This window comes from Budorcas taxicolor, chromosome 10 (assembly GCF_023091745.1).
Source record: "Budorcas taxicolor isolate Tak-1 chromosome 10, Takin1.1, whole genome shotgun sequence".
In the NCBI taxonomy this organism is placed as follows: domain Eukaryota; kingdom Metazoa; phylum Chordata; class Mammalia; order Artiodactyla; family Bovidae; genus Budorcas; species Budorcas taxicolor.
This window is the reverse complement of record NC_068919.1, coordinates 50,077,034-50,091,372: the sequence shown is the minus strand read 5'-3', so window position 1 is coordinate 50,091,372 and position 14,339 is coordinate 50,077,034. Positions and strand designations below refer to the sequence as shown.

At 45.4% G+C, this 14,339-nt stretch overlaps 1 protein-coding gene across 1 annotated transcript in view; it reads left to right on the top strand.

Annotated features, from left to right (window-relative positions):
* Nucleotides 1–14,339, top strand: part of LIPC (lipase C, hepatic type) — a 166,983-nt gene that overhangs the window by 88,427 nt on the left and 64,217 nt on the right. The gene's annotated exons all lie outside the window — the stretch shown is intronic.

The following is a 14,339-nucleotide window of genomic DNA, read 5'->3' as shown; positions in this document are numbered from 1 at the left end:
AGACACAAGAACACTTGAGCAGAAAGAATACTGCAGAAGCTACAGAGAGGGGGGTCTCCTCAGCCTGTGGATTTCCAGGCACTGGGGCCCACAGCACTCAGCTCCCAGGGCAAACACACACGCACACACACACACACACGCTCTCATCGGGTGGGCGTTTTCATAAGAAAACCAGAGAGGAGCACTCCTGAGTTCACGATCTGCTTTAAGAGCTGACAGGACATAACTTTCAAATGGAAAGAAGAAAAGAAATGCTCAGAAAATCCTGTGTATGACAGAGCTCCAAAACCTAGCTTGAAGTCTTTTTCTGTCATACCAGGTCCGAGTGCAGGGCCCTGTGGTGTCCTAACTGGAATAAACGAGCTTTATCCTGGCTCCAGTGAAACCCCAGGCCTGCAACATAAACATGCCCACTATAGCTCGGTAATTCCTGCCCCATCCAGTGCACTGAACTTTCCAAGCAGAGGAGCATAAATGTGCCATTGTCAGGAACCCCGCAGCAGCAGTGAGGGCAGCTGTCCATTCTACAATGTTCTTTTTTACCTTGTGGCCACCTTTAGACCTTTGAGAAAAGAGATGGGTTCTGAGTTTCAAGCAGGCAATGCTTCAAGCCAAAGCTACAAAGAAATTTCTGTTTTAGCCAAATCTGTCTCTGGAGGTCAACATCACAGCACGCACATGTAGAAAGCACTCTGAGGTGGTCAGGGTGGCATTCAACAGGCTCAGGAAGATCCGAGCGCAGTCTGACTGCAATGTCCTGTCCCTCAGCCTGAGTCTCCAGGCCAGCCTGGTCTCCTTGACACTTTCAACAACTCTTTTTTTCTAGATTTTTGACTGCTAAGGACAAATTTGGATCTCTCTTTCTCTTTTTTTCCTTCTCCCTGCAATCTCAAATGTGTCAAAAGAAAGAACATTTCTACCATTGTTGTCAGAAACGAGATGCAAATAACTTGCCATCATCAAACACCAGTGTTCTTTTCACCAGAGAGCAGCACTCCGAGGGCAACAGATCAGAAGCCCAAATGCCCAATTATCTCCACCCTAGGAGAGTGGGGCAAGCTGTACTCTGCTTTATAAGGACTGTTGTGCTTCTGACGGCAAAAACAAAAACAAAAACAAAAACAATCTCCTGGTTCCTAAGTGGCTCTGGGGACATCGAGAACCACAGCCCTAGAAAGAATAGAACTCATGTGGTCAAATATTTTCATTCATGCCAGGCTTCAAAATCTGGGTCACAAAGAAATTGCAGTAACCACTGAGGCAAAGAGGATGAAAACTTCCCTGACACTGGGCATCATACAGTGAAAGTGAAAGTCACTCAGTCATGTCTGACTCTTTGCCACCCCATGGACTAGTCCATGGGATTCTCCAGGCCAGAATACTGGAGTGGGTTGCCATTCCCTTCTCCAGTGGATCTTCCCTATCCAGGGATCAAACCCAATGTCTCCCTCATTGCAGGCAGATTCTTTACCAACCGAGCCGTCGGGGAAGGGGTGTCCACTTTTGGGGGGCATTGGAAACTTGATGTGACAGCACTGGAAGAGGCCAACTGTCCATGAACAGGCAGGAACCAAAGGGGTAGGGGTGCTACTGGAAAGCCCCCTGGGAGCCAGGCCAGGGGTAGGGGTGGTGGGAGCAGGCTCAGGCCCATGTAATGACGGGAGGCTCTGCTACCTATGGTCCCAGCCCCACCGCTCACTAGCCATGTGGTCCCAGGCAAGTTATAAATGAACCCTGAGCCTCAGTGTCCTCATCTTTAAAGGTGAAATAATAAAAGGTGAATGTACGTCATTGGGTCGTTGTGAGGATTGTTGTTGTTTGGTTGCTAAGTCATGTTCAACTCTTTGTGACCCCAAGGACTACAGCCTGCCAGGCTCCTCTGTCCATGGGATTTCCCAGGGAAGAATACTGGAGTGGGTAGCCATTCCCTTTTCCAGGGGAACTTCCCAAGCCAGGGATCAAATCCATGTCTCTTGAATTGGCAGGTAAATTCTTTACCACTGAGCCATTTGAGAAGTCCATTATGAGTATTAAATGATCTAATACACAAAAAAGCATTTAGAACAAGGCTCAGCACATAGAAAGTGCTCAACTGTTATTATTATTGGACAGTAGTGAACCGTATGAGGTAGAACATTTCATGAGTATTAAGATATGCTGTTCCAATGATCTAATCAATTGCTGTGAGAATGTGCCTCCCTTTATTGTACCAAGATCTGTTTCCTTCCTGTTTCACCCTGCCCTACCCTAGCCTTCTTCTTTGGCTAAATATCCCTTCAACTGGTCTTCAGGGGACATGGTTTCCAGTCCTTTTTCTCTTAGGTCACTCTCCTTGGAACAAGTTCAAGTTGCATTTCAAATGCCCATTTCTAAGCCAGTTTGCACTCAAACCTACATTCCAAGGACAAAAATGAATCTCCTCCACCACTGACTATCCACTTGCATTCTCAGGCCTGCAGAGCCAGCACACATGGCCTCCTGAGCTCCCTGCTTGCAGGAGATGCCTGGCCCTCTTGTGCCTCTGATAGAGGGACCTAAGTGCTTGGAGTGTCCTCTTTACCCAGCCAACCTGGAGGGGCTCCCTCAGAGGGGAGGGCAGCAGCCTCCGCCGCCCCTGCCCTGGTGGGGTGTGCCCTGCCTAGGCTGAGCCTGGAGCACTCTGCACCACCTGTCTGCTCTGCTCCAGTCTCACGAAAACACCTGTGATGGGCTCCTTCCCCCAGCACCTGTGCCTTACAACTGGGCTCTCTTTAGCCCAGGAGAAGAGAGACCATCCCGGAAGGATATGGCTTTACTGCCTGCGGCATCGCTGGAGACAAGGGCATTGTTTTGCTTCCCGTGTAGATCCTTAAAACCACAGCTACACTCAAGGCCAGAAATAGAAGGCACGCCCAGCTTGCTCTGGTATCTGTTCTCCTGCCAGGACCGAAAGGGCACGCTTCCACAAGAGACGCTCGGCCAGCTGTGCGAGTGACAGCCCCAGGGAAGGGGCTGGGGAGAAGGTACCGCAGAGGGGCCCCAGGGCCCCCGCCTGTCCCCCTCCATTCCCAGGCAATTCTGCCCACAAGTCCAAACCCAGACCCCCAGCTTCTGAGAAACCCTTGTGGGCAGACGGCAATATTTTCTTTCTCCAGATGATGCCAACTGCCAAGGGGCCCCTCCAATAAAGCGCTAGTGTTCTCCCTGGAAACACAGGCTACAATTGTGCTCTGCTCAAATCTGGCTCTGTTCCCTGATTTCTAAGCCCTGCTGGCTTCCCCCAGCCTCCACCCTGCCCAGGGAAGACACTACAGTTGCACAGGGGCAACCAGCTACACATCAGCATATTTATGTGTACTTACTGGTTCACAAATGAAAACTGTTTTGCAATGGCTAGGCCATCCGAAATTCACCACCTGAAATTCTTTCTTTGTTTCTTTTATCCACTCAGATGTCTAACCAAAAGGGAAAAATACGTATTTTCTTTTTTCCTCTCTTTTTAACAAAAAGGAAAACCAATATAAGCCAAAGTGATTTGACTTAGCTCATTAGTAAAACAAACAAATGGGGAGCTTCCCTGGTGACTCAGTGGTAAAGAATCCACCCGCCAATGCAAGAGACACAAGTTTAATCCCTGGTCCAGGAAGATCCTACATACCACAGAGCATCTAAGCCTGTGGGACACAACTATTGAGCCTGTGCTCTAGAAGTGGGAAACTGCCAACTACTGAGCTCACGCACAGCAACTACTAAAGCTCACGCACCCTAGAGCCCATGCTCCGCAACAAGAGAAGCCACGACAATGAGAGGCCCACACACCGCAGTGAAGAGTTGCCCAGATCGCCCTAACGAGAGAAACGCCCATGCAGCAATGTGCCCGTACAACACAGCGAGAAATACATACATAGATGAAATTATTTTTAAACACATACAGATATGAGAGCATCTTTTTCTTGGAAGGTAATCTTTCACCTTCCTGCAGGTCATGGGATACATCTCCCTTGAGGGGTGCCTTGCTCCCCCAAAAGGTACGAGTACTCACCTTACTTAGATAAACAAAAGAGTTCACTAAAGTGGTCATCCCGCTCTCTCCCCCGTGTGCATGCGCTCTCTCTCTCTCTCTCTCTCCCCCTCTCCCTCCCCTCCCTCCCCACGCGCTCCTCCACTCTCTTCTCTTCAAGTCTTTGGGTTGGCATGCCCTCATGCTTCAAGGATGGACTCTCCTGCTATCTTTTAAATAAAATAGAGCTGTAACACTGATTTGCCTAAGAGCTATAACACGGTTTGTCCAAGACCCGAGAGATATGACGCGCCGAGGACTTTAATGTCCGTCACTCCAAATCTTTGTTGTGATGAGACAAAGAACCGAGGAACATACACTCGCATGACATCTATGAACATACACTCGCGTGACATTTACGGTGCCGTGACCGGATGTAACCTGGCTGAAACAACCTCCACGCGGAAGAAGCCAGGAGGTGGAACGTGAAGAAAATCCAGCACAGGGGAAGGCCCATCGTGCTGGAAAACGGAACAGTGAAAAACAAACTTGGCAGGAAGCTCACGTGGCCCAGTCTCAGATCCCAGAAGACCTCTGGTTAAGAAACCTTGGATCACTGGACAAACCCCGAGAGGGATTGTCAGAAGATCCTCTGACCGATCCTGAGGAAATCTGGTACACTGATGGAAGCAGCTTTGTCTTGGATGGAAAAAGAAGAGCCGGTCAAGGTACCAGGACATGACTCCTGGATTCACTACTAACGAGTCAAGTCATGGAAGAAGACAGAAGAGGACACTCAATACACCTGTCAACAAGCTACAACATGCAGTGCCAGTTCAACAAAGATATAAAACTACAGCCGACCACGAAAAATATCACACCCTTAGATGGACACCGCTATAAGGACTCTGAGGCTTGAGACTAGCAAGAGGGGGAGGCCCAGTACTCCTCGCCACCCCAGTTCAGCAGGAAGTAGCCAGAAAGACCTCGACGCCCCTATTCCCAATGAATTGGGCCTCCCATCTCTTGAGGGTGGAATGTTAGGTAGGTAGAACAGGGAAAAGGAGTCCAAAATGGCGGTGGCTAAAAAAAACAAGGAAGGTCAAAGGAAGGTCCGAGGACCAGAGTGAAGACTTCAGGTAGAACAAACAGCACTCCTGGCTAAGCCCAATTTGCATAGGGCAGGCCCAGGTAGAGGCAAAACATATAAAAGGAAGAGCCAAAGCGCTCTCTCTCTCCCCCCTGTGTGCATGCGCTCTTTCTCTCTCCCTCCCCCCCTCCCCACGCGCTCCTCCACTCTCTTCTCTTCAAGTCTTTGGGTTGGCATGCCCTCGTGCTTCGAGGATGGACTCTCCTGCTATCTTCTAAATAAAATAGAGCTGTAACACTGAAAAAATAAAAATAAAAAATAAAGTGGTCATCCCCCAAACAGAGAGTAGACCCTAGTACAAATTTCAGCCTCTGGAGTTCTAGAAGGCAGAAAGAGCAACTTGCTAGTAATTTTAAAATCCATACTCTACCAGGTATTTCCAAAAATTAAGCCAATTATCCCCAAAGCCATTAGTCCACTCCAGTTCCTTTCCTTTTTTTTTTTCTTTTGCCTGACAGAGTCCTTACCTTGGCTTCCCAGGTAGCTCAGCTGGTAAAGAAACCGCCTGCAATGCAGGAGATCCTGGTTCAATTCCTGAGTTGGGAAGTTCCCCTGGAGAAGGGATAGGCTAATCACTCCAGTGTTCTTGGGTTTCCCTGGTGGCTCAGACAGTAAAGAATCCACCTGCTATGAGGGAGACCTGGGTTCGACCCCTGGGTTAGGAAGATCCCCTGGAGAAGGGTATGGCAACCCACTCCCGTATTCTTGCCTGGAGAATCCCATGGACAGAGGCGCCTGGCGGACTACAGTTCATAGGGTCACAAAGAGTCGGACACGACTGAGAGACTTAGCATATATAATATCAGTACATCAAGCAGTAGCATGTTCTTGAATTCAATCATCTAGTAATTTTGATTAAGAGAAACTAAAAGCAGCCCAAACAGTTATCCTAGTACCCACTGTCCCAACCCTTAGTCAGAAAGGACTATTTTAAGGCTGTTTGCTGCATCACAGAGGTTACAAACTACTATTTACTATCTTTTCACGGATAAAGACACTGACTTTCAAAAGATTTAGGGGAAAAATTAATCCCTTTCTTTCTTAAGAAAATTGGGGTTTTAAAAACTATCTAAGAAAGAAAAAGTCAGTACTGATATACATATGCCGCTTGAGCAAAAAGGCAAGTAGCCTGAACACGGGCCTCAGAGAGTTTTCCTATTGTGCTGCGGGCACTATGGGGGTGAGGTGATCCTGAACCCTCACACTTCGGTGAAATAGAAAATGCTTTTCCTAGCTCTGTGCCCGTTGAAAAGGCACTCTCTTTATTAGCAAATTGTTGATATGGGAAAGCTTGAGCATATCACCTTTGTTCTGGACCAAAACTGTTTTCATCCCCAAATACTAAACTGAGGACTGAGGGGGTTTCTTTAGGCTGAAGCTGTTTCTGATGAAGTTCTCATTAGCCCAGCTCCTGGGATGCCTTTTTCTCTCCATTCTTTCTTGCACCCTGTCCAATCCCTTGTGTGAAGAACCAATCAACATGTCCTGACCTTGGTGAAAAAAACAAGGAATTTTTACCCTCCGCTCTTGCTACTTTCTCTCACCATAATTCTATGCATCTTTCTTTCCTTTCTCTTGGTGCAAGTTGTAGCCAGTGCTCCTTCATTCACGACAGTCCGGGGCGTTTGTCTCCAGTCCAGAGCGCACCTGGTACAGTAACTCCTCTAGCCTAATGCAACAAGCACTAGAGGACAAAACAAGCCACCTGAAGTACAATAAAGCAGATGTATGGGGGAAGGTGAGGGACATGTTACTGGAATCTTTTCTTTGTTCAGTTCAGTTCATTTTAGTTGCTTAGTCATGTCCGACTCTTTGCGACCCCATGAACTGCAGCATGCCAGGCCTCCCTGTCCATCACCAGCTCCCGGAGTTTACCCAAACTCATGTCCACTGAGTCAGTGATGCCATCCAACCATCTCATTCTTTGTCTCATTCTCTATCTTCTCCTTCTGCCCTCAATCTTTCCCAGCATCAGGGTCTTTTCCAATGAGTCAGCTCTTCACATCCAGGTGACCAAAGTATTGGAGTTTCAGCTTCAACATCAGTCCTTCCAATGAACACCCAGGACTGCCAAGGGACTCTCAAGAGTCTTCTCCAACACCACAGATCAAAAGCATCAATTCTTCGGTGCTCAGCCTTCTTTATGTTCCAAATCTCACATCCATACATGACTACTGGAAAACCCATAACCTTGACTAGACGGACCTTTGTTGACAAAGTAATGTCTCTGCTTTTTAATATGCTTTCTAGGTTGGTCATAACTTTCCTTCCAAGGAGTAAGTGTCTTTTAACTTCATGGCTGCAATTACCATCTGCAGTGATTTTGGAGCCCAAAAAAATAAAGTCAGCCACTGTTTTCTTTGTTACTATATCCAAACCCACAAGTTCTCCCCAGTGTCGTCTGTGAGATACACCAGTCCACTTCCAATGCTTCAGATGAAATAGAATCCACCAAATTCAATGCCCTGACTTGTCTCCATAGGATGGGCCACGTTCTCTATTCTAATTCCAATGCTGGCCCAAATATTTCTGAAGGTTCATTAACTCTTATTAGACATTCCACAAATGCCAGGCTTTCTGAGTTGGCACAGAGTAGTTGGGAAAGCAGTGACTGCAGAATCAAGAAGACTTAGATTAGAATCCTAGAGAAGCTGCCCACTAGTTATGGGCAGGTTCCGCTCCTGAAGTTTCAGTTTCCCCATTTACAAATGAAGCAATATCAGCTAATCCAAGGGTTTCTGTAAGGATTGCATGCTAGCCTACAAGTGTCAGGTAAATCTGCATTAGCCTTCAAGATTCACTTCCCACCATCCCTGGCACAGCCCTTGTTCTTTTTTCACAACTTTCTAAAGCATAACAGCCAAACTATGGCTTGCCAGTCCTCAACAAGCCAGGCCCCTCCATGCATTCTGAGTGCCCTGCTACACCATTTACAGGAATGCAGCTCTATCTCCTCTCCTCTCCAACTTACACTTCTCAGTGATCAAGAATTACTTCTGTCACTATTCCCAGTGTTAGCATGTCTGTGTTTGAAAACTGAGCAGTGTTAAGCAAAAGTACATCATAATATGATAATTGAATTGAATTGAATTCTATCAATGGGAGTCTACCCTTACATCCATGAGTTAAAATTTCACTTCTCATAACTGACATCAGTAATTAAATGAATTCAGAATAAAAGAGCTTTTTAAAATAGCAATGCTATTTATATACTATTTTATTTCCGTAAGACTTCAATTAGTCTCACAGTTAACAAAAAAGTTCAAGTACAGAATCCTATTACTTCCTCCATTCATTTGACACATATTTATTGGATTCCTTCTGTATGCCAACATTGTGCTAGGTGCTGGGCAATGGATGGTAGACACAACCGACAAGAATTCAGTTCCATGGAAGAGGAAAGAGATACTTCATCAATAAGAAGGCACACCTTTCTTGCATGTTTAAAATACTTGTGAAATTGGAATCTATCTTATAAATGCCATGAGCTAGGCCATGGTTGTGAGATTGATCAGATGTACCCATATTATCATCACTTCAATTGAGTTAAGTGCACTGTTGTGACTGCCTGGGCCAAGCTTAATTGCTGGTTAAAATGTTTTCAAAATGACTAAGCTTTGATTTTTCAGGTAAAAATGCATCAAGATGGTGGTAAGGCATAAATTTTATATTTATTATGGGAGAAATGACTGCCATCTCCTAATTTCTTACAAGGTAACAAACAGATGTTTTATGGAAAGATAATTACAATATATGAAGTCATGCTGTACTGATACATGGGGATTGTCCATACTCTAAGCAAAGCAACTGACAGTAGGAGAAATTGCCAAATCCTCAAAATGGATGAAAGAACTCTGAAAGCAATAAGAGGCTACTGTGAACAATTCATGCATGGCCCAGGCAGGACTATGATTAAGGCATTCATGTCACAGTTTAATTTGTAGCTTTCCTTTATCCCTTTTTAGTGGTATATAAAACTATCATACTATCCATGGCATGTTATATTCAAGGAACCCAAGTCTCCACATTGCAGGCAGATTCTTTACCAGCTGAGCCACAAGGGAAGCCCAAGAATACTGGAGTGGGTAGCCTATCCCTTCTCCAGTGGATCTTCCCGACCCAGGAATCAAACCGGGGTCTCCTGCATTGCAGGCGGATTCTTTACCAACTGAGCTATCAGGGAAGCCCTAATGAAATACTACAATAAACTCAAAAGCTTTTGCACAGCAAAGGAAGTCATAAACAAAATGAAAAGACAACCCACAGGACAGGAGAAAATATTTGCAAACAATGTGACCAACAAGGGATTAATCTCCAAAATTTACAAACAGCTCATGCAGCTTAACATTAAAAACAAAAAAACCCCACATAGCTCAATTTTTTAAAATGGGCATAAGACCTAAATAGATTCTTCTCCAAAGAAGACATACAGATGGCCAATAGGCACATGAAAAGAGGCTGAATATTGCTAATTATTAGAGAAATGCAAATCAAAACTACAATGAGATATCATTTCACACCAGTCAAAATGGTCATCATCAAAAAGTCTACAAATAATAAACGCTGGAGAGGGTGTGAAGAAAAAGGAAGCCTCCTGCACAATTGGTGGGAATGCAAATTGGTATAGCTGGTATGGAGAAAAGTATGAAAGCTCCTTAGAAAACTACAAATTGAGCTACTGTATGATCCGGCAATTCCACTCCTGGGCATGTATCTGTAGCAAACCATGATCTGCAAGGATTCATGCACCCCCTGTTCCTTGTAGCACTGTTTCTAAAGCCAAGACATGGAAGCAACCTACATGTCCATCAACAGAGGGATGGATAAAGAGACGCGGTACATACACAATAGAATACTACTCAGGCATTAAAAAGAACAAAATAATGCCATTTCCAGCAACATGGATATAACCAGAGATTATCCGACCAAGTGAAGTAAGCCAGAAAGACAGATATCATGTGAATAGCACTTACATTTGGAATCTGAAATATGGCGCAAATGAACCTATCTATAAAACAGAGACTGACCTGTGGACCTAGAGAACAGATGTGACGTTGCCAAAAGGGGGAGGGAGGCAGGAAAGGGATGGACCGGGAGTTTGGGGCTTGTAGACGCGAACTATTATATATAGGATGGATAAATAACAAAGTCCTACTGTACAGCACGGGGAACTGTATTCAATATCCTGTAAGAAACCACAATGGAAAAGGATATAAAAAAAGAATGTATATACGTATATACCTGAGTCACTTTGCTGTACAGCAGAGATTGGCACAACATGGAAAATCAACTGTAGTCCAATCGAAAATAAACATTAAAAGCAAACAAAAACAAGTAATCAGAATAAAATTTTTCCAGGTCTTGAAAATGTTATAAAACAATAAGCCAGATGCTGCCATAGGGAATACCAGTACAACTTCATCTGGATAGACAGGCAGGAAAGGCCTCCCTGAGGAGCTGAAGTCCAAGAGAAACCAGCCCTGCAGAGAGCCAGCAGAATATTCTAAGCAAAGGGAACCCGTAGTGCAAAGGTCCTGCAGTGGGAAAGAGGTTGTATATTCTGGGAGAATTTTATCACTGGATACAAAGCTCTGGCCTGCTCAGAAGCCCATGACAACATCATAAGGCCACAAACCAGCCCAACACATAGCAAGCATTACACAGTGGTCCTCACTTATCTGTGGTTTCACTTTCCTCAGTTTCAGTTAACTTTGGTCAATCAGCATCTGTAAATATTAAAAGGAAATTCCAGAAACAGTTCATATGTTCTAAAGTGCACATTGTTTTGAGTAGCATGTTGAAAGCTTACACTCTCCCACCCCACCCCATCCACAGTATGAATAGTCCCTTTGTCGAGCACATCCATACTAGATACGCTATCTGCCCATTAGAATAGGAAAAAACAGTACATATAGGATTTGGAACTATCCAGTTTCAGGCATTCCCTGGGGTCTTGGAATGCATCCCTCATGGATAAGGGGTGGGAGACTACTACTAATTTGGAACTTCTACAAATATTTATTATACTTCACCCTGATAAATATGTGGAGTCTAATAGTCTAATTCTTCTGGTAAAGGCAATGCCCATTGGCATCATCACCCACAAAGAAATTCAATAGCAAATAACCATAAAGGGAAAAAATGAAAAATCAGTTCAGATAAGGCAAATCTCACTTCTCTGCCTCTTTAGCTTGAGTGCTTTATTCTCCTATCCACTTCTCTTGGTGTCCTTCACAACCCTACACTTTGCAGAAATGCCATAAATTCCTTCAAACCAGTGGATGGCTTAGTTCAGGAGACTTACAAGAATTTAGAAGCAAATAAACCCCAAATTCACCAGAATACTGATAAATACACTAGTTAATTTCCCATAGCAAATTGGCCTGCTCTATTGGTTTGCTTACTTTCAGACACTTAGACTGATCCTCCAGGATTCCCTTTTAAGAGCTGTTCCTTTTTCAAGAGCTTAGAATCCTTTTCCAGGCGGCAATAATAACCACCATCCCCCTGAGGCACTACAGTTTCTGAAGTAAGTTTCATACACACTATCCTGCAGCATCTTCACACACTCTCTATGATGCAGGTACTAAGTTCCATTGGCAGACAAGGAAACTGAAGCTGGGACCAGGACAAGTGACTTTCAGAGCAAAGACGAAAGCCCAACTCAGGGCCCTTTCACATCCTTAAGTAGGTCACATGACCTACTCCTCCTCACGAGGAGCCAAAATAGATGTTAAAGTGGGGTTGCCAGATAAAATATGAGACATCCAATAAATTTAAATTCAGATAATGAACAATTTTTAGTCTAAATATGTCCCAAATATTGCATGGTGCGTACTTATACTAAAAACTGTTCACTGCTTATCTCAAGTTCATATCTAATCGGGAGTCCTGTGCTTCGATTTGCTAAATCCTACCAGTCAAATGGATGTGGGCACCTTTCGACCAGTCGGTATAGTTACCATTTCTTTCTTTTCCAACCAAATAAGGAATTTGGTTTGTTTGTTGGTTTGGCCACAAGGGAAAAAAAGACACTGTCTTCGTTGCTGCATGCAGGATTTGTCTAGTTGCAGTGAGTGGGGGCAACGCTCTATCTACAGTGCTTGGGCTTCTCATTGTGGTGGCTTCTCTTATTGCAGAGCCCAGGCTCCAGGGCACACAGGCTCAGTGGTTATGGCTTGAGAGCTCTAGAGCACAGGCTCAGTAGTTGTGGCACTTGGGCTTAGTTGCTCTAAGCACATGGAATCTTCCCCAACCAGGGATTGAACCCATGACTCCTGCAGTAGCAGGCAGGTTAACTACTGAACCACCAGAGAAGCCCTAAACAAGGAATTCTTTAGAGTTCATAAACTCTCCAGGGACCTGTGGATAGAATTCAGGAAAGTTCATGAAACTGAGTGGGAAAAATGATCTCTTCACTAACCTTTAACAAGAACTTAACATTTCTTTTGATTATCAACATAGGCAACCAAGCAAAACAGATCACATTATGGTTGTTGCAAATATTTCCCAATATAATTTATGCCCACAACAACTTCAAAATTACAGTTGTTATTAGATTGGCTGCTGGATCTTATGTAATGCATGATGCAATTTGTATTACCCAGGAAGCAAATAAAGAGACAGAATTCAGTGTTCAGAGGTTTATTAGGGAGGCCCTTTGGGATCCATGCTTACTAAGAGAGGAGAATGAAGCAGAAGCAGGCAGGGGAGCAGTCGGAGGCCCCAGAAGCTTTGGTCAACAGCAGTCAGCTCTGGGTGTCAAGTGGGCTGTCAGAATCACCCCCATTAACCAAGATGGCCCACGTTTTACTCTCACCTCTGCCATCACTGGCTATGTGGATGACCTTGGGTGAGGCTCTTCTCTGCAACTAAAGCAGACCCTGAAGGACCAGTAGCTGAAGGCCACTTGCTGACCACACTGCCAGCATCCAGGGCAGCATGTCCTTCCTAGAAGAGCATCTGGACGGTGCATTGCCAGGACCACTTGGATAAAGGAACTCTATATGTATCACGGTATTTTATGTCCTACATTTGAAATCAGTTCCTAGGCTTCTTCAGGCTGCCAAAGGGATTCACAGAACAAAATGGTTAAGAACCTCTTAGCTGTTATTTCTCCAAACTCCTTCTCCTCCCCCTTCTCTAGCCCATCACAGCACCACAGTTACCACAGCCACGTATCCCCAAAACACTCCTCTTCAGTCCAATACCTCTAACCCATCGAGGCTGGAAGAGGCCAGAGAAGGTCATTTTCTTCATCACGGTCTCCAAATTTTTCTCTTACTTTCAGGCCTTTATATGTGTTTCCACCTTTTCCTCTCTTCCACCTATACCCACCCCTTTCCCACCCCATTCTCTGCCTGTGCTGAGCCTGGACGCAGACCTCGCTGTGCGCCCTCCACTGAGCACTTCTCACGCTGCTGGCCTGCCGCCTTCTCTGCCTCCTCCACTGACCGTCAGCCCCAGAGGACAGGACCATGACCGCGACAGGACAGCTCACCTCTGCTGCCCCACTGGTGCCAAGCACAGTGTAGGCGTGTCATGTGTCTTTATGGGAAGAGGGAGAGGGAGGGAGGGAAGGAAGGACTGTGTCCTGCTGTGTCAATCATATCTCACCATAAAACAGGGGACCCCAACCCCTAGGCCGTGGACCTGTACCAGTCCTCAGCCTGTTAGGAATCAGGCTGCACAGTAGGAGATGAGCAGTGGGCAAGCAAGCGAAGGTTCATCTGCCACTCCCTAGAGCTCGTGTTATCATCCGAACCATCCTCCCCACCACTCCATCCATTAAGAAACTGTCTCCCATGAAACCGGTCCCTGGTGCCAAAAAGGCTGGGACTGCTGCCTTAAAGGATTCTGGCTGTTCCACCCTCTTTTCAGTTTGTGCACTGGCCTTTTCCTCCCCAAGCTTTAGCCCAGAGCTATATGTTCACTGTTTTCACCGATGCACAGCTTGCACAGGGCCATCCACCCCACGTACTCTTCTCACTGGCATGTCTTCTATAAAGGGACCCGGCCTCTGTGGTTGTGATTGCAACTAATAGTGCAATCCCCCAAAAAAGTGTAGGGAAGAATAAGGAACTAATTTCCAGCTAATTCACCAATTCGGTCATCATCCCCAAACATACTGACTGTGCTATACTCCAAGGAATAGCATCCCCTCAGACCAAGGGGCACCACACCTTGAAAGCTGGCTCCTCAGGCTTCTGT